We start from the raw sequence: 24030 nt of genomic DNA on the forward strand, positions 1-24030 counted from the left end.
GGGGGAGGCACAGTTGATTGAAAGCCACAGAGTAGAAAAATAAAGTATGTACCTAATCATGTGAAATTATTTTAGCAATTTCCAAATCTGATTTTATTTTTTTCTTAACTAAAGCAACTTAATAGGTACTAGAGGTCCTCAAAGTACAAGAATAATTGGTACCAGAAAAAGACCACTTATATAAACTGACTTAAGGAAGGAATCCATTTCACAATAAATGGTGGGGTGCGGGGGGGGCAGTTAAGTAGATTTCCTCTTGAAAAATAAAGCAAAATATTTTTGAAAATAAATGTAATCATATACTTAAAAAATTTAAGCTACAATTGTGTGTTTTGAAGTTAGTTCTTAGGATGAGAAAAGAATCAAGTTTGAGACTTTTGGAGAGCCACTACTTTTCAAAAAAATTTTATAATAGCACGAAAGCACAACTGTACTTCATTTGATTTTTGTAACATGATAATATAACGTCACATTTTTTTTAAAGAATACTTCCCAGATTTCAGTTTTACCAAGAGTGTCTCTTAATACTTTGTTCTTCAATTCATTCTCCTTTGATGCGTCTATCAGTCTTCTTAGTATTTCTATTGGTTTTCTACATTTAAATCATTAACTTGTGCAACTGTGATATTCTCCCATTTGTCAGTGACTATTTTGCTTTTGATTTAAACAAATCTTTATTAGTTTCATGGCTATCATAAAATCCTAAGTATTTTTAGAGCAATTTTGATTTGCATAGTACATTATATTTGTGCTATATTACCAAGTTTTAGCATCTGACAGCTGGTGAAAGACAGTTTACAATGTCCTTGATGTCATGACAGAGATAGAGGCTAATTAATGCCAAGTGGAAAGGGAAGATGAGTGGGAACCAATTTTGTGTCAGTTCATCAGTGAATAAGTTTTCGTCCATTGCTTTTAACATTTATTGTTTTCTCACACAATCTAGTAACTGCAGTAATTCTGTGAATGAAAGTTTGGAGAATGAGGACTTCCTGTGTGATACGTTTAAGTTAAAGATGCTTTAACACAATTCTGAAGTGATTCTCACAGCTCTCATGGGATGTGGTCAAAACAGACATCATTATTTCCACTCGATACTCGACCTAAAAATGTTACATGGTTTGTTCAAAGTAACGGAATTATTGAATTATATAGCTAAGACTTGTACCCAAATCTGTTCCTGTACCAAAGTCCTGTTTAATGTATGGTATTATGCTGCCTCCCAGTGGTACCAACTTATATTCACAGACATCTGTAAATAAACAGTTATATTTTTTCTCTTTCTTGTGGATTTGGGAAGATTGAAGATCTATTTACTTATCCATAATTAAAGTAATTTTTCTGCATATGGGGGTGCTCTTTTTCAACATTCACATCTTTCTGAATTTGTATAATTTTACGCTTTGAACATGCAAGGAGGAGTTAATTATATGAAAAGTTAACATGTATAGTATTTATTTTATCCCAGGCTTTGTACTATGTAACCTAAAAGGCATGGAACTATTATTACTATTCCTACTTTAGTAGTAAAATAAATGAATCTCATAAAGTCTGCATAACTTGCTAATATCACACAGCTGATAGTGGCCGAGCCAAGGCTCACACTTGCCTGTTCCTCTCCAAAGCCATCCTTGCAACCATCAGTTACACTTCCTGCTATAGTTTTTCCTAATGAGAATTTTTGTTGAGGCTCTGTTCTTTCACTATCTGTCTCCCACTTATCCCATACAGTATCTTCTGACTGACCACAAGCACAGATCTTTTGATGTAAATCCTTTCATAATAATACCTTGCTTGGGTGCTAATTTGTGTGAGCATAACAAATAAACAAATATCTGATTAATGCTTATGATCTATAAATGTATCACTTTTTTACAAGAAGTAACCAAGAGTTTATTCTGAAATATTTGTTGATTTTGTCACTCCACTCATGACAAAGAAACTGATAGTGAAAAACTCTTCTCTACATTCTTTAATGCCCAAATCCCAAACATATCTAGAGCTGCTGTCTAATATAGTAGCTATTAATCACATGTGACTATTTAAATTTTAATTAATGATAATTACACAAAGTTTTTTTAAAATTTAGCCACTCTTCAAGTGCTCAATAGCCACGTGTGGTTAATGGCTACAATTTTGGGTGCACTGATAACAAAACATTTCCATCATTGCAGAAAGTTGATTCAACAGTGCTGGTCTAGAATAAAGGTAACAGGTTTCTTCCAGATGTCGAATAAAAAGAACTCCAGTTAATTTGTTTTCAAACAATGAACAATTTATAACTCAATACTTTTTAAGACAATTATAAACAGTAGCCCTCTTCAGTGTATGTGTTTGTAAGAAGTGTAGAGGTTACAATCCAAGTGAAGCAAGACTGGCTATGATGACGATGTTTAAAGAGAACCTGAAAATAGGGGAGCAATGCTACAAGAGTGAGATCATGTAGAGACCTTTAAAACAAACAGCAGCACATGTCTAAAAATGGCAGAGACTTCTGGTAAAGGATTATTTTTTTTCCAACCTCTTGTTAAAATACCCCGTGATACATATGACTTGAGGAAAGACCAGAATGGTACCATAAATTAAATTTTAGAATGAATATGTCAGAATATCTACAACTACGGCAACCAATGGGATAGAATTAAACAAGTTCTTTAATGGCCAGTAAGAGTTTTCACACCTGAGCCATGACAGAGAACAAAGAAGGGATTTGAAGGAAAAAAAAGTAGGCTTTGAGCATTTCTAATGACAGTCTTTAAAATAGACATGGAGAACTGAGGGCGAAACTGCACACATGAGAAAAACTACGCTAATGTAAGAAATGACATCAGGAAAAGTACAGGAGGCCAGGGCAGGGCCCCTGCTTGAGATGAAGAGTCTATTGACCTTCGCCCATTGACTACACCACAACTCTATAGAGGGCATAACTAGGTCACAGAATTGTCACTATTGAGGATGGAAGGTAGCCCATACGTCCATTGAGAGAGAGCTGGAAGACAGAGGTCAGCAAAAGACCCTTTGCATCACTGCTGGTTTGGAGCATCAGCATTGTCTAGAGTCCTGCCAAGAGCAGTAACACAGGAGGCTCAGGCCTGTGTGCCCTGCATGCCTCCTCTTCTAAACCAAAAGCACACTTCATGGTCTTCCACTGGCTTCGAGAAGCCACTTGGCTTACCCATGGAGAAAAATAGCAGCATTTGGTGTAACTGTCAAGTACTAGAAATTATAGTATCATTGTATGACCAAACTGTTGGCCAGTTTGATATTAGATATGTGTACGCTGAAAGTTGCCAACTCTTTAACCAAAACATCCAAAAACTGAGGGCAATCCTTTCAGATTTAATGGTATCTCATTTGATAGTAACATACATATCTCCATTCAAGGATGAGGAAACAGAAAAATACGTATTTTATGAATACATCTTTTGTGCAGAAGAGAAACATTATTATATGAAGAAACAGAAGAAATGTATTGCTCTGAAAAATGTTTACTTCAGTTAACTCTCCAAATTTGAAAATATATTAAATAACAAGTGTTCAGGATAGGTGAGATAAAGAGAATAAACAACAAAATTTCAAAGATAATTCTGAAAGGAGTTAACAGAGTAGATTCGGTATTCTCATCAGATATTACACGTTTCAAAGCTTAAACATTTTTTTGTGTGAATTTGACATAAGAAACATATAAATGAAACAATATAGGTAATCTATAAATATATATCTCATGCAAAAGTATTAAATCTGTTTTAAAGATGGCAAAATAAATCAATAGAGAATAAACATATTACTCAATAAATGTGTTGAGCCAAATGGGTGACAATTTTGCAAAAAAAAAAGTTTTATTTTATACTATAAATTCTAGATGAATAAATTCTAGATGAATGAAATATGTATGTGTTTATGAATCTAAATGGAATTTTCTATGATTACCAATGCAGTGTCCTTACAAGCTAAAAAAAAAATTGAAAATTGTTTAATGAGAAAAACATTTATTTAACCTCAATATATTTAACGCTAGAAATGAAAAAAAACTAAATTTTAAAATAAAATAATAAATATTGAAATATTTCAGTGACTACTGCAAATAATACATTATTTATATGAACAACTTATATAGGATATGATGGGACTCTGGCTGTGACATCAGCTATACATTGTTTGCTAAGATTCATTTTGGCCAATCTGGATGCCCAGACAATTGTTCTTTTTGTTTATCACTGCTTCATGACATCCCTCCCAAAGATTTATACTTGGTTGAAGAGGAAGTTTTTCTGAGTTAGAAAAAGTCCTTCTTTAATCTTAATGCTCTGTCCTTCCACATTAGCATTCCCCTTCTGTTCCACAGAACAAGATTTCTAAGTAACAGACACAAAAAAGAAAAAGAAATCAATATCCCAATAGATTTGTGGTAAAGGACATCAGGAAATTATTAGTAAAACAGGAAATATAAATAATGATTCAATATATTTATATGGAATGTTATTCAATCTAAATAATAGATTAATAATGAAATCAATAAGCTAGCAAATTAGGCTTTGTTTCTCTTAACAGTTCTAGCTTTAATGTACATATAGTCTAGAAACCATGACTTTAATTCTAATAAAATGATAAATTAAATTACTACGCAGTTTCAGATGCTACTATTCCAAATTTTATATAAAACTTTTTTCTCTTTATCCTTCATAATGACTAGGTTTGTGATATTTGCCAGAAATCTTGGCTGACATCCATTGTGAAATTATGTAATAATTTTATCATTTTACTATAGTTAAAATCAGGATTTCTGGAACTACCAATAGTCTTCAAATTTTTTTTTGTGAACAATTTATTTTATTAGTTTCAGGTGTACAAAGCAATGCAATAGTTAAACATTTGAACCCCTCATAAAGTGATAACCCACCCCCCAGGCTACTACTCCTCTGATATCTCATATAGCTGTTACAATTCCATTAACTATACTTCCTATGTTGTACTCCACATCCCGTGACTGTATATACCTATATATTTAGTTATAGTTGACATTCAATATTATTCTACTTCAGGTGTATAGTGCATAGACTCTACAGAGTCTATGACGTGATCACCCTGATAAGTCCAGTGCCCATCTGGCACCTGACATGATCTTTACAACATTGTTGATTATATTCCCCATACTGTATTAACTATCAATTTATATTTCTTAATGCCTTCACCTATTTCACCCTGACCCGAACCCCATTCCCATCTATCACCCTGATAGATCTAAAACCTATCTGCCACCATCCCTAGTTATTAAACTATTGTTGACTGTACACTTATGAAAGGAATTAAAATATTGTTGACTGTATTGTTGACTGTATTTCTATATAACCTACATCCCCATGATTACTGTATAGCACCCAATTTGTTCTTCTTAACTCCTTTCCCTTTCACCCATCCTTAACCCTCCACCCATCTTAAGGAAGTTCTTCAAAGAGTCTTTGTAATACTGGCTTGGTGGTGATGAACTCCGTTAGCTTTTTCTTGTCTGGGAAGCTCCTTATCTGTCCTTCAATTCTAAATGATAGCCTTGCTGGGTAGAGCAATCTTGGTTGTATGTCATTGCTTTTCATCACTTGGAATATTTCCTGTCACTCCCTTCTTTCCTGCGAAGTTTCTATTGAGAAATCAGCTGACAGTCTTATGGGGGCTCCCTTGTAGTTAACTAACTGCTTTTCTTTTGCTGCTTTTAAGATTATCTCTTTGTATTTAAACTTGGCATTTTAATTATGATATGTCTTGGTGTGGGCCTCTTTAGGTTTATCTTGTTTGGAACTCTCTGTGCTTCCTGGGCTTGTATGTCCATTTCCTTCACCAGGTTAGGGAAGTTTTCTGTCATTATTTCTTCAAATAGGTTTTCAATTCCTTGCTCTCTCTCTTCTCCTTCTGGTACCCCTATAATGTGAATGTTGGTATGCTTGATATTGTCCTGGAGGCCCCTTAAACTCTCCTCAATTTTTTGGATTCTTTTTTCTTTTTGCTGTTCTGGTTGGGTGTTTTCTGCTACCTTATTTTCTACATTGTTGGTTGGATCCTTTGCTTCATCGAATCTTCTGTTTATTCCCTGTAATATATTTTTCATTTCCATTATTGTATCCTTTATTTCTGACTAGTTCTTTTTCATGGTTTCCATGTCCATTTTTATGAGATCATTCAGTATTCTTATAATCAGTGTTTGGAACTCTCCATCTGATAGATTGCTTATCTCTGTTTTGCTAGTTCTTTTCCTGGGGCTCTGTTCTGTTCTTTCATTTGGGACATGTTTCTTTGTTTCCCCATTTTGCCTTCCTTCTTGTGTTTGTTTCTATGTATTAGATAGGGGTGCTATGTCTTTCAGTCTTACTAGAGTAGTCTTATGTAGTAGGCATGCTGTGGGGTTCAGTGATGCAGTCTTTCTGGTCACCTGAGTCATACACTCCAGGTGCATCCCTTGTGTGGTTTGTGTGTGCCCTCCTCTTGTAGTTGAGTCTTGGTTGATAATTGCACATCAATGTGAGGGACTGACCCTTGGGCTCACTGGTTGTGAGGACTGGCCTTGACTACAGTGGAAGGGTTGTTGTGCAGGGGCTGATCCTACAGAGCAGGATCAGCCTCAGCAGGACCCTGGTGCCTACCCAATCTGCCCCTTGGATGTGTCATACTTGGAGACAGCTAGGTGATGCTCCAGCTCATTTTGAAGCTGGCCACTGGTGGGTGCCTGCTGCAGAACCACCTTGGAGGGAATCTGCTGTAGGTCTGCTCAGCCACAGCCTGTGCCTGACTCAGGGCCACCCAGCAGGACCCAGGAAGAGATTCGCAGATGTCTGCCACCTGTGCTGTGTTTGGAAGTGCCTCTAAGAGGCCAAGCCATGAACCAAGGCCGGCTGCCACTAGTGCTGGCTTAAGGCTGCTCAGCCAGAGGCACGTGACATGCTCAAGCGAGATGCTGCTTGTCTGGCTTCCATGAACCTTAGAGAGACTCTAGGAAAGTGCGACTTGAGCCAAGGCAAGCAGCCACGGAAAGCAGCCTGGGTGTGCCCGAAAGTTGGGCAGGGCCAGGTCTCAAATCGCTAGGGTGGGGCAAACAAATGGTGGAGACAGAAATGGCGGCCACCTGTGTTTGTGCGTCAGGAAGTAGGAGGGCTTAACAAAGAAGCAATGGTCTCCACCAGTTCCTCCGTCCATGAGAAAGCTCCCTCTCCAGCCCCCATCCCAAGCCAGACAACTCAGTTCTCTACCATATGTCCCTGTCTCCTTTCCAGCTGCTGCCCCAGCGCTGGAGCTCAGAGTGAGTGATTCCATTGGTGGGTAAGTCTGCATGCAGTCCCTTTAAGAGGAGCGCCTGTGAGTGCAGCCGCACTGTCTCACTCAGTTACAATCTCTGCTGTTTTTCACAACCAAAATTATGGGGACTCCTCTCCCCAGCACTGGAACCCTGGGCTTGGGTGGGGCTGGTATCTCTCACTCCTTTATGGGGTGAATGGGGACCCCCACAGCCGAAATAGCCCTCCTGAGCTTTAATGGTCACATACAGGTGTACGATCAGCCCATTCCGCATCTCTGCACTTCCTACCAGTCTAGAGGTGGTTTCTTTCTCAAGTCCTTAGTTGAAAGGCTTCAGTTCAGCTTGATTTTAGGTTATTCTCAACAATGGTTGTTTTGTAGATTGGTTGTAATTTTTTTTGAGGTTGTGAGAGAAGGTAAACACAGTGTTTACCTACTGTGCTATCTTGGTTGTCTCTCTAAAATGTTCCAGTCTTCAATTTTTTTTTTCCAAATGAACATAAACTAACACTTATTCCATTCTACATATCAACTGTGAAATAACTGTCACAATGTAGCACCATTTTCATAGGAAGTTCTTTAAGTCTTCTGGCACATAGAATCATAGAATATGTAATATTTGTGAAACAATAATGGCATAATTGTATACATAAAATATTTACTTGAAATTCTTGTGCAATTTAAGTTCTAAAGATATAAAAACCCAAGTGTCACATGTTAACAAAATATTAAAATAATATGAGCATCCCATTAGCTTGACACTGATTTTGTAATTATACAAAAAATATAAGATGTCTTACATCTTAAGTGATTTACATTGAAAATCAGGGTTAAACTAAACACATTTTGACTCACTAGTTTTCTTGATCCTTCTTTTAGCATAACGCATGTACCTCACAAACATTTAACATATAAACATTTCTGATTACAACGTAGCACTGAGGTAGTAAATATCAGATATATGTTCACTTAGTTATTAACATACCATACAAATATAAGCCAAATTTGTCCTTTTGTCAAAGTCACCATGTAGAGTATGCAACTTAATCAAAAAACTCAGCCAGGGAAGCCAACAATGTCTGCATCAGTTATTTCTGGGCAATCAGATAGAAGTCTTACCTGTCAGTGTGGTGGCAAGGCACTGTTCATGACTGGGGAACCCAGGGCCAGAGCAGGCATCTGGGTTGGGTAGCTTTTCAGCAGTTTGCTTCTGAGTGCTGTTTGTATCAACAGCTTCGACTGACTGCAGAGCATTCCTGGCTTTTCTCCAGGCTTTGATATGGGAAATATTTCAGAGGATGGAGATGGTGCTTTTTGCTTTGTTCTTCTCAAAGATGCATTTTCTAAGGATGGGGAGTAACTTTCAGGAGCTCCTCGTTCCATTCTCACTATACCTGCTTCAGAGAGACCTAATTTGTTTCATCAATACTCAGAATTCACTACACAAAAATCTGGTCTCCTTTGGGTGTGGCCAAGTTCCTGTGGGGCAACCGGAGACTCCAGCATTGGAGGCAATGGATCTCATGTCTTTTCAGGTGCATCTGATGGCAGGAGTTTCAAATACAGAGTTTGAAAATTATATTGAGCCGCATCAAAGTCAGACAAGACTTACTTATGAGAAGAATTGAAGGGGCCCTTGCAGATTGCGTCTGTGTTTTCTTCTTTGGCAAAAGCTGAAAACACCTTTATTTTCTTCCTCCTTCATATTGTTTAGGTTTTGTGATATCTGGCACGACTCTTTGTTAATATCTATTACATACCATTCTTTTCGTCCCAGATCATTAAGAGGTTTGAGTAGAGAGGTTCCTGAGATTGATCATCCCTCAACAGCAGGGTGTGTTGATCAAATTCCCATTTGCTGCATATGACAGGAACATGTTATATTGTAACTATTGTCATCTGGGTTTTCTTTTTTCTTTCTTTTCTTTTTCTTTTAAACCTTTGTAAATAACTATGTCACCATGAAAAATAGAATAATAAGTTGTGCATTTGGAAAGAAAGCGGGCAGTAAAAATCAGATATCATTTTTAAATGTTTCACTTATGTTTACTAAAGAATACAGTATTAGATTGGTAACAGTTATACGTAACTTAAAAAGAAAAAGGGCTCCATTATAGATCCAGAAAAATCAAACATTAAAACAACACTTACAGTATTCCAAACAACCACAGTAAAATTGACCTCATCAGTTCATTTACTCATGCCATTAATTCTAATTCCATTTGGTTTAGCAGTCTCATGAAGTTGTCTTGTTTCTCAACTAAAAAGTGTTCTGAAAATTCTGATCAGCACCCTTGCAAGGTCTGAACATCATCCAAGCAAAGCCTCTGAAGTTTATCCCCAGCAGTTTGAGGTCCTTGGTGCCGTCCTTTTCTATGAGGTTCTGAGGTGTTCCTTCTTCATTGAAGACACAAACCCTGACTTCTAAGTAATTGCAGACCCTTCAGACGAGCTTCAGAGTAAAAGAAAACTATCTGTAGATGACAGCTACACAATTCCCCCTCCCCCATTATACGGAAGATAAAATTGAAGTACAAAGAAGTTCAGTAGCTTGTCCAGGCTCACTGAGGAAATAAGCAGAGTCAAGCATGCTCACCAGGAAGCCTGGTTCTTGCGCCTGGTTCCAGGTCTATCTGCTAGTGACGTATACCTTGCCAACTTTTTTTTATTATTTTAAAGATTTTATTGGGGAAGGGGAACAGGAATTTATTGGGGAACAGAGTGTACCTCCAGGACTTTTTTCCAAGTCAAGTTGTTGTCCTTTCAATCTTAGTTGTGGAGTGTGCCATTCAGCTTCAGGTTGTTGTCCTTTCAGAGCTTTGCCTCATCATCTGGGTATATCTGTCTGGTCTGGAACAAATCCACTTCCTCTCCGTGTAACGCCTAGCACTACTGGCACCTTTGTCATTCAAATAGGCACACTCACCTCCTCCTTTAATAGGAAAACTGAAACAGAAAAAGCAGAATCAATTAGTTGTCCACTAAATGTAGGGTGCATTACGCATATCTCTTTAATATTAAAAATTACCCATATATTATGATCTCTTTTTATAGCCAAACTGAATTCCCCATGGTCCTATAACAAGTAGAACTAAGATTCATACATAGATGGATGAAACTACAGGGCCTAGGCTATTTTCACCTTCTTCATTTTGTGCAAGAGAAGAGTGAAGAAATGCTGCTGTGTTACAGGTAATTTTCTGTTCTTCATAGGCCCTGATTTTCTCCTGGCCTATGTATAGACCACTAACAAGTTAATGGGCTTTGATTAGCTGGAGATACAGTAAATCAGGTACAGGGACAGTGAATCAAACCTATCTTATGTCGATAAGCGCATTATTCTTTCAACTACATCCAAAGCCATACTTGGCTGGTGGGAGAGGTTCTGACACCTATTTTCTCTCCAGTTTCAGCAATATTCTGTTTCCTTAAATAACTGAAGACCACAGCAGTGTTTTCTACATCTCTACTGCTAGCAGTTCTCCTACTTCCCTACATGTTTTAATACTGAAACTACAGTGCTATTCAGCTGAATTTAAGTGTCCTTACACAGACATTTGGATCAGCTTTCAGATTATAAATGTCTCCCCTTTACCCTGAAATCACTATAGTCTGATATGACCTCCCTGTGAAATGAATAGAGTAAGTACACTTGATTTTGTTGAAACATGCTAGGCTTTAATGATATATTTTTCATTTCTAGAGTGATGAACAGTTTTCAACAACTGGAGAGTTAACAATATATTTGATCCTTAAAACATTTTGAGAATGAGAAAGAGTAAATATTACTATTTTAGTATTGTAAAGGAAGAATTAGAGGTTAATTTTAAGTATTTATGAAGTATCCACAATATACTAGGCACTGCAGATGCAACAGTATATAAATATAAGTTCTCTTTGATTCCTAAAACTTACCATCTGCCCAAGATCAAAAGACTAATGAGTAAGAATTAGTTTTCAAACTTAGCAATGTCCCGTCCAGTGCCCTTTCCACTAAATACAGTTATATTTCCAATGTTGACTATTTTATCATCATAGAGCAGCTTTTTAAAAGCTTCTCATAAACTCAGGCAAGCAAACATTTAGTGAAATTGTCTGAATCCAAGTTTTCCCACATTATCCAAAATTGTTTCAGTAACATAAAGATTCTATAAATATATAGTTGAGATTAAATTCAACAAAACAAAGTTTACCTGTCTAAACATCATAACTGTGATCTTATTTTATAGGCACTATTACCATCACTCATAATCCTGTAAATGGCTGAAAATTGATGTGATGGTAGCTTTATATAGTAATTTAGCTTGCATTTATATAACACTTAAAAGTTTAAAAAGTACAGTCATGTACATCAAAGCCTCTGATCTTCACAGCAACCCTGTGAGCTCAACAGAGTGAATACACTTGATTTTGTTGAAGAGGTAAGAAACATGAATATATTATGCGGTTTTCTCAAAGTGAAAAGAGCTGGTAAATGACGTAGATGAGGCTGGAATCAACTTCACAGTCATTCTACCTCACCATGCCACCTATGATAGACTTTGGATTGATTTAAGGAGCTTGCAAAAGCTTTGCAAAATACAACTTGCCACTATCTTCCTTTATGATTAGTCTTAAAATAAGTTTTAGAGCATGTAACTAAAGAACACTTTAGGTTTCATACAAAGTGAATTCAAATATAAATATTACTGCCATATTTTTCAAAACTTACCATCTGCTCCATTCAGTGCCATTTAACCATTTCCAGGGTTGGTCTTGTTCTCTGCTCAGTCCAATCCAGTGGTCAGAGGGGCCTTTGTACCTTAATAGGAAATCCTTTCAGAAAACACAGAGATGATGTTCACCAATCTGTCATTACCCAGCCTCTCCCAGAAGAAATCTTGCTTCTGTGCTATATTCTTAACTGTGCTTGCAATTTTCTTCTGTTTAATTGTGTATTGTTTAATAATATATAGGGCACAGATATGCTTTATTATTATCCATACATAGAGAAGATTAAACTGAGAGAATATTGTTGCTAACTTGTTTGCTTTTATTTCAGAATAGTACCCCTTTGTATCTTTGTATCACTATTCCATAATTTATCTATTCTACAATTTGTTGACACTCAAGTTAATTGAAGTTTGAAATTATTATGAATGCTATTACAATATTCTTGGCAACTGTCCTGGAATGGAATTATTAGGACACAGTCGGTGCCTCTTGTCAACGTTACTAAATGACACCAAAATCTTTTCTAATATAATTGTACCAAATTATACTAATAGCAGCAGTGTGGGCCAGTTTCCTTTGCTACACATCCTTGTCAACACTTATAGTGTCTTTATGATTACAAGTATTGACTTTAAAATAACTAAATGTATACTTTTCCTTTATGATTAGTAGATTTAATGACTTCTTAGGGAAATCTTTACTCTTTTTGAAGTCATAAGGATGACCTTTATTTTGCTATTCTTTTTTTAGTTCCTTGAAGTATATAGTTAGATTACTGATTTGAAGTGTTTCTTCTCTTTTAAGGTATGCATTTACACATATAAATTTCCCTCTTAGTACCACTTCCACTGTATACCAGAAGTTTTGATGTGTTGTAGTTTTATTTCATGCATCTCAAGGTATTTTCTAATTTCCCTTGTGATTTTTTTTTCATTTATAGTGAAAAAAATCCCTTGTGTTTTTCTTTTTCATTTATATTACATTGTTTTATATTAGTTTCATGTGTACAGCACTGTCATTAGACATTTATATAATCTATGAAGTGATCCTCCTGATAAGTCTAGTACCCACCTGGCACTATACATACATAGTTATTACAATATTATTGACTATATGCCCTATGCTATATTTTACATCCCTGTGACTATTTTGTAACTACTAATTTGTGTTTCTTAATCTCTTCCTCTTTTTCCCCTAGCCCCCAAGCCTCCTCCCATCTGGACACCATCAGTTTGTTCTCTGAAGCTATGCATCTGTTTCTGTTTTGTTTTGCTTTATTTATTTTGCTCTTTAAATTCCACATGTAAGTGAGATGATGTGGTATTTGTCTCTCTCTGTCTGGCTTATTTCACTTATAAATCTTTAAACTTAGAGTGACCATCATAAGTTAATTATTACCTCTTCTATAATTTCTTTATCTGTAACCTTATAACATGTCCATTAAGGATGATAATAATGGTGATGATGTTGATTGTGGTGCTACAAATAGCAGCAAACAATTTTTTGAAGGTGTTATTTTTTATCAGGTGTGAACTAATTATTATATGTGCAATGAATTGTTTAATCTTAATAACATTTTAATATGCTATATTTGCCACCAATTATTCCATTACCTTTACACTACAGAGCTAAGTATGAGTTTTGTATCTCTTGTCCACTAATGGTCTTTGATGACTCAGATACTACAAAGCTGACTTTATTCCAATTGAAAGATCCTCTATAATCTCTCACTGACACCAGAGGGCAGAGTCACAGATTTCAAAATTTATGGTATGAATAAATAAGGGCAAAACTAAGGACTATTGGAAATTTTTTTTACATGACACATCATGCTGAGTGGTTTGTACTATGAATCCCAAAATAAGTTTTCAGTCAAAATAATATGAAAAATTAAGAATAGATTAATTAATTAATTAATTAATTAATTAATTAAATTGCACAGTCTACAGCAGATTAGAAAATTAGCTCTTCAGACATCAGCCAGATTGTTCATCCAAAAACAAGTGTTGTCAGGATGCAGAGAAAAGGGAACCCTTGTACACAATCAATAGAAATGTAGATAATTGTAGCCATTGTAGAAAACAGAATGGAGGTACTTCAAAAATTTAAAAATAGAACTACTTTATGATGCAGTCACTCTGTTTCTGGGTATATATCCAAAGGAAATAAAAGCACTATCTTGAAGAGATAACTGCATTCCCCAGTTCATTACAGCATTATACACAATCACTTAACATATGGCAAAACTTAAATGTCCATGGATGCATGGGTGGATACAGAAAATATACCATACCAAGAATGATTTATCTCTAGCTATATACATCCAATGGAATATTCAGCCTTAAAAAAGGAGGAAATCCTGCCATTTGTGACAATCTGGATGAACCTGAAGGAAATTGTGCTAAGTCAAATAAGCAGACATAGAAAGACAAGTACTGCATGACCTCATTTATACAGTTGACCTTTGAACAACATGGGTTTGAACTGTGTGAGTCTACCTATATGAGGATTTTTTTTCCCAATAAACACCTATACTGTTCCCTACAACTAAACCTAAACTTACTAAACACTATAGTTGCCAAAAATAGTGGCAAAAATTTGGCAACTATAGTTGCCAAAAACACATATAGTTTGCCAATAGAGATTCCAGAAAAAAACCCTTGCATATATGGTCAAATGATTTTCGACAAGTGTACTAATACCTTTAGTTAGGGGAAAGTATAATATTTTCAACAAACAATGCTGGGAAAACTGGATATCCACATTGAAAAGAAAGAAGTTAGGCCCTTACATTAATTAATACATGTAAAACTAACTTAAAATGGATCAAAGAACCTAAATTTAAGAGCTAGAATTATAAAAAACTCTTAGAACAAATGATAGGGAAAAAATCTACATTCAGTTTGGAAATGATTTCTTGAATATGGCATCAAAAACACAGGCAACAAAAGAAAATATAGATAAATCAGACTACATCAAATTAACAAGGTTTGTGCCTCGCAGGACACCATCAAGAGAGTGAAAAGGCAACCCATGTTATGGGAGAAAGTATTTTAAAATCGTATTTGAAAAAATAAATAAATAAATCATATTTGATAAGGAATTACACAGAGTACAACTAAACAACAAAAAAAACGAACAATCCAAGTTAAAAAATGGGCAAAGGACTTGAAACAGTCATTTCTCTAAAGAAGATATAAAAATGGCTAAAAATTACAAGAAAAGATGCTCAGCCTCACTAATCAAAACCACAATGAGATATAACTTCATCCCCATTAGGAGGGTGACTATCAAAACAACAAAAAGGAAAATAAAATTGACAAGGATGTGGAGAAGATGGAACACGTACGCATTGTTGGTGGGAATGTAAAGTGATGCAATGACTGTGAAAACAATTTGGCAGTTCTTCGAAAAGTTAAATATGTATTCCAATGTTTATCTTCTAGGTATATACCCAAAAGAATTAAAAGCAGACTCAGATACATGTACACCAATGTTCATAGCAGCATTATTCATAACAGCCGAAAAGTGAAACAACACAAATATCCATCAATAAATGAATAGATAAATAAGATATAGTATAGGCATACAATGGAATATTATTCAGCCTTAAAAAGGAATGAAAATAAAATATATGCTACAAAATGGAGGAAAGTTGAAAACAGTATGCTAAATGAAACAAGCCAAACGTAAAAGGACAGATACTGTATGATTCCACTTATATGAGGTATATAGAAAAGAAGTAGAATAATGGTTACCAGGGACTGAGGCAAGGGATAAATGGGAATTTATTGTTTACTAATTGAGAGTTTCTGCTGCGATGATGAAAAAGTTCTGAAATATAGTGGTTATGGCTGGATAATATTGTGACTATACTAAAAGCAACTAAGTTGCACATTTAAAAATGGTTAAAATGGTAACTTTTATGTTATGTATATTTTGTCACAATAAAAAACAACAAAACAAAGAGTTTAAAACATGGAAGGATGATCTGGAAGAATATACTTAGTATGGTAAATCATGGATGATTTTGTAATTTGTTATTACAGGTTTTTATTTCCCGCACATTTTAAACCAAGAACATTACATTCATAATCAATGTTTATAAGTTCTTGACCTATCTGCTTCTGAAAATCTTTTCTTAATAAATACTTTTGTCTCTATGTAGTAGAATGGAATAAGAGAAAGAGAAATGAGACCATAATCACTGGATGGTTAGTTAGTGAAGATTACTTTTCCTTATTTCAAAGAGCAGGTCTTATTTTCTCCTGGGAATTTGTGGAGCATTTAAACAGGATTATAAGTTATAATTAAATGTAATTTTGGAAGAGACTGTTAAATTGTTTACCAAAATCTGTTTTCTTCTTCTATAATAATTTAGTAGAATCGGGGCAAATTCACATTTCCCAGACTCCTTGTTATGTATAAGTGCCTTTGTTACTAGGTTTCCACAAATAAACTTGGGTGGAAGAGATGTATGACACCTTCTTCCTAGACCTTAAAAAACTGAGCATCCCTCCTCAATGCAGAGTCTTTCCCTGTCCTTCAGGAAGCGTAGGCTTCATGGTTAGATCCTGAAGATGCCAGTGATATCCAAGAGAATAACGGAAGATAGGAACCTACAGATCTCAGGATCACTGAGAGGTCAAAGCAGACCATGTTTTGTAAGCCAACTTGTTTTTGTTTATGTTTTTCCTTTTCCTTTCTCTTTTCTCTTTAATATCATCTTAGCCTATATCCTAATTAATACATTGTTTAAAGAATACATGCTGAATTCTTGGCCAGTATTCAAGCATTAAAAACAATTTCATGCAGATAGGATGTGACTGCTCTATTTTTACACATCCTCCATCAAGACCTTCGCACAATGACTTTGAAGTAATACTAATTGAAAATGCAATTTCTATTTTATATATATATATATATATATATATATATATATATATATACACACACACACAAATATATGTGTGTATGTGTAAATACATCATATATATACATATGTGTGTGTGTGTGTGTGTGTGTGTATATCAAAAAAAATATATACAAGTGGATACTTTGGTCAACATTGGTCAAGCAGTAGTTCGCCATAATCAGAAGTGTCTGGACACTGATGATAACCACTTTTGTAATTGCCGAAGTCAAATGTGACTTGTATTCATCTTTTGTTATTGGTATATATTGAGTATTACAATTTTAATAGTTTTTTTCTTTCTTAAAATGTGTATACATTTTTTGGCACCATGTGTGTGTGGGGGGGGATGTATCACATGATAATAGATCTAACTATAATGTAAATTAAAGCATAATATGACTGGCAATTGTGTTCTCCCTTCTGAGGACTCTGGTCATTTCATTAAACTTGCAATAATGTGACCCCTATCTTAGACAATTAAATTTTTAGATCTTATTTTATAAGGCTATTGGAGTTTAACTCAATTGGTGAAATAAAAAAAATTATCAGGAACTGTAAAAAACAGAAAAATTATCAAGACTTCTCTTCTCTTGGTAATTCTTAGATAAACAAAGATTAAAATTCACTTACCTAACAAAAGAGTAATAATTCCAAACACTGTGATTACCACACATATTATGGAAACAACCACGACTGAATGATTTTTTGAAGGCAGATGACCTGTAACAATTATGAGAAAGCATATTTTTACTTTAAATGTAGCTAACAAACTACTAGAAACATTACCCATCAAAATGTTACTTCAACTTAATTTCTTCCCTTTTCACTAGATGGGGCAATTGGCCTGTAATTTTATGAATTTACAAATTTGTCTCCAGAATTTAATTGTTCACAGAAGTTAAACTTGATATTGAATACACAACCCATGAAGTAGCCTTGCACCGTTCCCAAAAAATAAACACAAAGCTGATTAAACCTCCAGATACAGCTACCAATTTATTAGAAACAAAAGAGAGAACTGTGTGTGTTGATTTTATTCCTGTAGTTTGACATGATTTTCTCTTTTACTTCTAATAAACTGGTAGCTGCATCTGGAGGTTTAATCATAATGGTTTTAAGTCCATTTTAGGACGTAAAAGGCATTTTTTTTAAAAGGCAAAACTAAGGTGAGGACATGATTATTAAAAACGTAAAATTAGTGTTATTCTTGGGAGAAAGGATTGCATATGGTAACGAATACATGAAGGGCTTCTGAGCTGGATAGGAAGCTTCTTTCTCTAACAAAGATAGTATTAATAATTAACAAGGGTGTGCATCTCAATAATTTATTGTTATATATTTGTTTTATACAATTTTCTACATTTTTGTTGTATCTCAAAACATCTTATCTAAAACCTCTTATAAATTCCATTGTTGGAATTCTCTTCCGGCTCCATCTCTTAGCTACAGTACATTGTAATTAATTTATCTAGACACGTTCTTGGCTAAACAGTGTTATTTGTCTCCAGCATTCCATTCACACTACAAACATCAGCTAGATTTTCATTGATGCTACTATAGACATTTTTCTTAATTAATAGACTTAATTTTTTGAACAATTTTAGGTTTACAGAAATATTTAATGGGAAGTATAGTTACCATATATCCTCTTCTCCACCCCTACCCCCATTTCTGCTATAATTAACATCTTGAACATGGCACTTTTGTCACAATTGATAAGATAATATTGATACATTATGATTAACTGAAGTTCTTAGTTTGCATTAGAGTGCCCTTTTGTACATTTTATGTGTTGACATGTATACACCATTATAATATTATACAGAATAATTCCACTGCCCCCAAAATCTGCTGTGCTTCAGCTATTCATTCTTCCTCTCTGCCCACCCCAAAACCCGGACAACCACTAATATTTTTACTGTCTCTTTTGCCTTTTCCAAACTGTCATATAGTTGGAGTCGTACAACATGTAGCCTTTTCAGTTGGTTTCTTTCTCTTAGCAATAAGCATTTAACGAAGGTTTCTTCTTCTTCTATTTCTTTTTTTTTTTTTTTTGTAGCTTAATAGCTCATTTCCTTTTATCACTTAATAATACTCCATAGTATGGATGTATCAGTTTATGAATTCACCTATTCAAGGGCATTTTGATTGCTTCCAGGTTTGGGCAATTGTGAATAAAATTGCTATAAACATTCATGCTCAAATTTTTGTGTGGATGTAGGCTTTCAATTCACGTGGGTAAATACCAAGGAGTGTGATTGCTGGATAATATGGTAAGAGTATGTTTGGTTTTGTAAAACACTGCCAAACTGTCTTCCAAAATAGCTGTGCTAGTTTGTGCTTTACCAGTGATGAATGAGAGTTCCTGTTACTCCATATCATCACCAGCATTTGGTGTTTTCAGTGTTATGGATTTCAGCCATTCTAATAGGAATGTAGTGGAATTGCATTTTTGTTTGAATTTGCAATCTCCTAATGATGTACGATATTGAGCATGATATGCTTATTTACATTCTGTATATTTTCTTTGCTGAAGTGTCAGTTCAGATCTTTTGCCCATTTTTAATTATTTGTTTTTGTTTTGTTACTGTTGAATTTAAGAGTTCTTTATAATTTTTAGATAACAGTCCTTCATCAGATATGTGTTTTGCAAAGATTTTCTATAGTACTTTTATTCTTTTAATGGTGTCTTTCATAGAGCAAGTGTTTTTAATTTTACTGAAGTTCAATTTATTGAGTTTTTCTTTCATGGATCATACTTTAACATTGTATTTGAAAAGTCATCCCAAGCCCAAGATCACCTAAAATTTCTGTGTTATCTTCTAGGAGTTTTATAGTGTTGTATTTCACATTTAGGTTTTTGATCTATTTGAATTTTGTGAAAAGTGTAAGGTCTGGGTCTAGATTTATTTTTTACATTTGGATGCCAATTGTTTCAGAACCATTTGTTGAAAAGACTATCCTTTTCCCATTGTCTTTGCTACTTTGTCAAAATCAGTTGACTATGGATGGGTCTTTTTCTAGGCTCTCTTTTCTCTTCCATTGATTACTTGTCTATTCAATCTTAATTACTATAGCTTCAGAGTAAGTCCTGAAGTCAGGTAGTATCAATACTCTGACTCTGTTCTTCAATATCATGTTGACTGTTCTGAGTCTTTTGCCTTTCTATATAAACTTTAGAACCATGTTGTAGAGATCTACAAAATAACTTGCTGGGAGTTTGATTGGCATATCAGTCATAGTTGTTTTAAATTCCTAGTCTGATAATTCCAATATTTCACCATTACTGAGTCAGTTCTGATATTTGTTCTGTTCTCCAACTGCATTTTTTTGTTGTTGTCTTTTAGTATCGCTTATAATTTTTGTTGTTGCTGAAAGCTTGCAAATATCTGACCATTATCCTTAGTTCCTGACAAAGAGCTTCAAAAACCGTTGGAATTTCCTGAGTGATAAGAGTATTTTTGTTATGCTAATGTGATTTTGTTATGCTAATATGATTTACTGTGGGGGTCCTACCTAGCTCTAGAATGGGTGTTACCAGAAAAACCAACCACCATGTGATTAGAGATCAGAGACTTTCAACCACCTGACTTCTGACCTGCGAGGAGAGAGGGAGGTAGAACACTGAATTTAATAATATGGCCAATGATTTAATCAATTATGCCTCTATAATAATACCTGGACTAAAAACTCTGGACACAAGACTCCAAAGCTCCATAGAGGTTTCAGGTTGGTGAATGTATTGACATGCAGAAATAATTCACTGGAGTTCCACCAGGGGGCGATTTGAGTTCTGTGCTCTCACTCCCACCCCAGCATTGACTCCTGTGCCTCTTCCGTTTAGCTGTTCCTTCATAACAAAATCATACACGTAGTGTCTTCAGTGAGTTCGGTGAGTTGTTCCAGTGAATTACCAAGGCTGAGGGAATTGCAGAAAGCCTCAAATGTATAGCCAGCCAGGCAGAAGTGTGGGTAGGTAGTGTGAAAATGGAATTGAATCATAGGACACTCAGCTGCTGTCAGAAAATTGGTGTCAGAACACAAATCCAGACAAGATATATTGGGTAAAAGGAAACTGATAAATTGGGTAACTGATATATTGGATAAAACTCCATTGGCTTCTGTGGAGTTTTTTGTTCCTGGGCTTCTGTTCTGGTAAGTTATTGTTTTCTGCATCCATCTGTGTCTCTCTTCAGCCTGGGGGCTCTGGTTTTCCATGTAACCTCGGTTCTCTGGTGGATCTAAGAAGAGATAATTTTCAGTTTTTCAGGAATTTTTGTTTGTTTGTTTCATTTTTTCTTAGTTTTTTTTCTTGTGTCGATTGAGCAATGACTCATAGTCTCCTTACGTGCTCGATCAGAACTATGAAGTCCTTTAGAAGATAGTTTTCTCTGTTAGGCCCTGATGTTAAATTGATATACCTTGCAGTAGGACAGAACAGAGGTCCCAAGTGAGCCCTAAACTGTACAATTTAGCCACCTACGAGTGTTTATGAGCAAGAGGACAGACCAGTCAAGGGGCCTCAAATGGGAGGTGGGAACTGAGTTGCAAAAGCATGGACCAAAGGCAAAACAAGCTGGAGTAAAAAGGAAAGCTGATTATTAAAATACTTTTTTCATTTTATTGTAAGCTCCATGAGGAACAGAACCTTGTCTTTTTGCTTGCCATTGTGTCTCTATCATCTAAGTCAGTGCCTATAAAATAGAAGGTGTTCAAGAGACACTCAATGTGTGGATGATTCTGGTTCCAGGTAAGTGGAGTTAGCATACCACATCCTCTCACTGAATGCAACTATAAAACCTAAATAGAATGCATAGAACAGCTATTAAGGACTGAAAACTATATATACTGTAGCAGCAGCAATGTTATCAAGAGCACCAGAATTTGAGGTACCACCAAAACAATCTTGAATTTACCTTTCCCCTAACCCAGTATCAGTGCCCTGAACTTAATGTACCCAGAAGCCTTGAATTGAGTATCTTTTGGGGGCACAAATGTAGAGAGCTCCAGAAGAAGCCCTCTAGCTCTGGTTAAAGGAGTAGAAAAAAGGAACTAAAATGCAGACTATGAAAATAACCCATGTTTCTTTTTCTTTTGTCCATTCTTGTGTGCCTCAAACTTCAGGCCGTAGTATCATGATGGCAGTTGCAGTAGCAATTATGGCTGCACCTAGTAATAGCCTGAGGGAAGCGATCTTCTTCTTCTTCTTTCAGTAGAGCTATTGCTCCAAGAGGGTGGCGCCAACTTAGCCCCCACTTCTGTTTTCTCTTGTTTCCTCCTGTCATATGGGCTAACACATACAGCCACATTTGCAGAAGTGCACGATAGAGCAGGGTAACTAGAGTCACAAATCTCTGGCTGTAGAACAGAAAAGAGCAGCCCCTGGGAAACTTGGGCAGATGGTTAAAAAGGAAGAACTTTGGAAATGGACCCTCTGAATCCTATTTGTGAACTCCTCGACTCACCCCCCTACAAACTGTGTATGCCTAAACCTGACCCTAATTCATGTACCAAAGACACTGAGACCTGAACTAATGAATAGAACATTGCCCAGGTCCCACAGAAGGTCTGAACCTCGACAGACGGATTGCCTGCCAAAACCAAAAATATCAATATACTCCCAAAATTTAAACACAGTCAAGAGTCTCATAACAAAGATATATATTCAAAATTTCTGGAGTACAATCCAAAATTATTCAGCATATGAATAACTGTGAAAATTTCAACCTGTATGGGAAAAGGCAATCAACAGAAGCCAATGTTGAGATGACATAGATGTTGGAATTATCTGATAAATATTTTAAAGTAGATGTTTTAAAAATACTCAAAGTACCTAGTTAATGAGGAAATAAATGAAGTCATTTAACAAGAACTAGAAATCGTCTCTTCCTCATCAGAATTGCCTTCTCTCTAAATTGATTACTACTTTTATCAAGGACAAAAAACGTTTTTATTCCTAAATTATGACATCTCAGTTTTCCCCAAATGGTACAAAATCACTTTTTTTCACTTATTAAATCATCATATAAAGCCTCAAATATATTTTTTTAATTTCAAGCTTCATATAAATACGTAATATATATGATATGTATGTACATATATTTTATTTTTCTCTTTACAGTACATCCAGTGTAAACTAATTCCATCTAATGCTCTACTAAGTTTTTTCCTTGGACTTCTGTTTACTTTATTTGTAAATGTCCTTTACTTACTTTTTAGTTTTTTTTCTCTCCTATGAGCTTTCATGATAGGTTTTCTATCTTATTTAATAATGCCAATACCTTGCATTTATATAATGCTTTAGTTTGTATTGCTCTTTTCAGTGAAATTAACCACTTTTATTCTCAACCATAAAATTTAACGTGATCTCATTCTCTTACATCTTTTTCTAATAGTTCCCTTTCTTTACTTGTTAGGACAAATATTTCAGTATCTGCCTATTTTACACAAATTATAAATCAACTATGACCTCTAGCCAATCTGTCTCTCACTCCTAAAAACTCTTTTCCTGTTAACCATTGCCACTAGTGTACAGACTGGATCCCATCACTACTACTATTTTGTTTCTTACCTGGATATTTCAGCAATTCAGTTGGTACAACATCTTTCTCCTCATAATTGGTGTCATGCATTTTGTCTCCCGTTTTGCAGTGAGCTAAACAAACCCCAATCAACTGTCTCAACCCAAGAATGATTCAGACAAAAACGTATTTTCAGATAGTACTTCCTCAGTGACCAAAATACCACGGTTTTAACTATATCTCATGATGAAACAGAAACACAGTGAAGCACGTATTTGGTTACAAAACTTGCCACAGGAAATTAGACTGTGTTTGTAAGAAGTTTTTAAACTTGGAAGCTAATTCACTATAGTCCTTTGATTGCAAGACAAATGGATACTTTTATTTTGAGCAAAACACAGTAGAAATTTACTGACAGAAAGTGAATATTAGGCAAGTAAAAACAACACACATAATCTCAAAGGAAAATCTATTCTCAAGAGCTCACTTTCATAAAAAAACAAAAAGGGGTTTAAACGTTTAACTATTATGTTATTTTGTACACCTGAAACTAATATAAAATAAAAAAAATTTAAAAACCTTATTTTCAAGTGGTACACA

The 24030-nt window shown here is 35.2% G+C and overlaps 1 protein-coding gene across 4 annotated transcripts in view; it reads right to left on the reverse strand.

The window, feature by feature from the left end:
• LOC109435542 (killer cell lectin-like receptor subfamily F member 2) overlaps positions 1-23681 on the reverse strand; it is a 59067-nt gene extending 35386 nt beyond the window's left edge. Inside the window, exons 1-5 of one of the 4 annotated variants that reach the window (XM_074326037.1) lie at positions 23481-23679; positions 20588-21150; positions 17540-17629; positions 11993-12096; positions 10009-10227 (exon numbers count right to left, since the gene is read on the reverse strand). The gene's annotated coding sequence lies outside the window, so the exon portion shown is untranslated. Of the gene's footprint in view, positions 1-3319; positions 4356-8400; positions 10228-11992; positions 12097-17539; positions 17630-20587; positions 21151-23480 lie in introns of those variants that run through there. The other 3 variants (XR_012494047.1, XM_074326036.1, XM_019713483.2) reach the window with 3 other exon arrangements.
• Between the last annotated feature and the right edge of the window lie 349 nt (positions 23682-24030).

This window comes from Rhinolophus sinicus, linkage group LG02 (assembly GCF_036562045.2).
Source record: "Rhinolophus sinicus isolate RSC01 linkage group LG02, ASM3656204v1, whole genome shotgun sequence".
Lineage (NCBI taxonomy): Eukaryota > Metazoa > Chordata > Mammalia > Chiroptera > Rhinolophidae > Rhinolophus > Rhinolophus sinicus.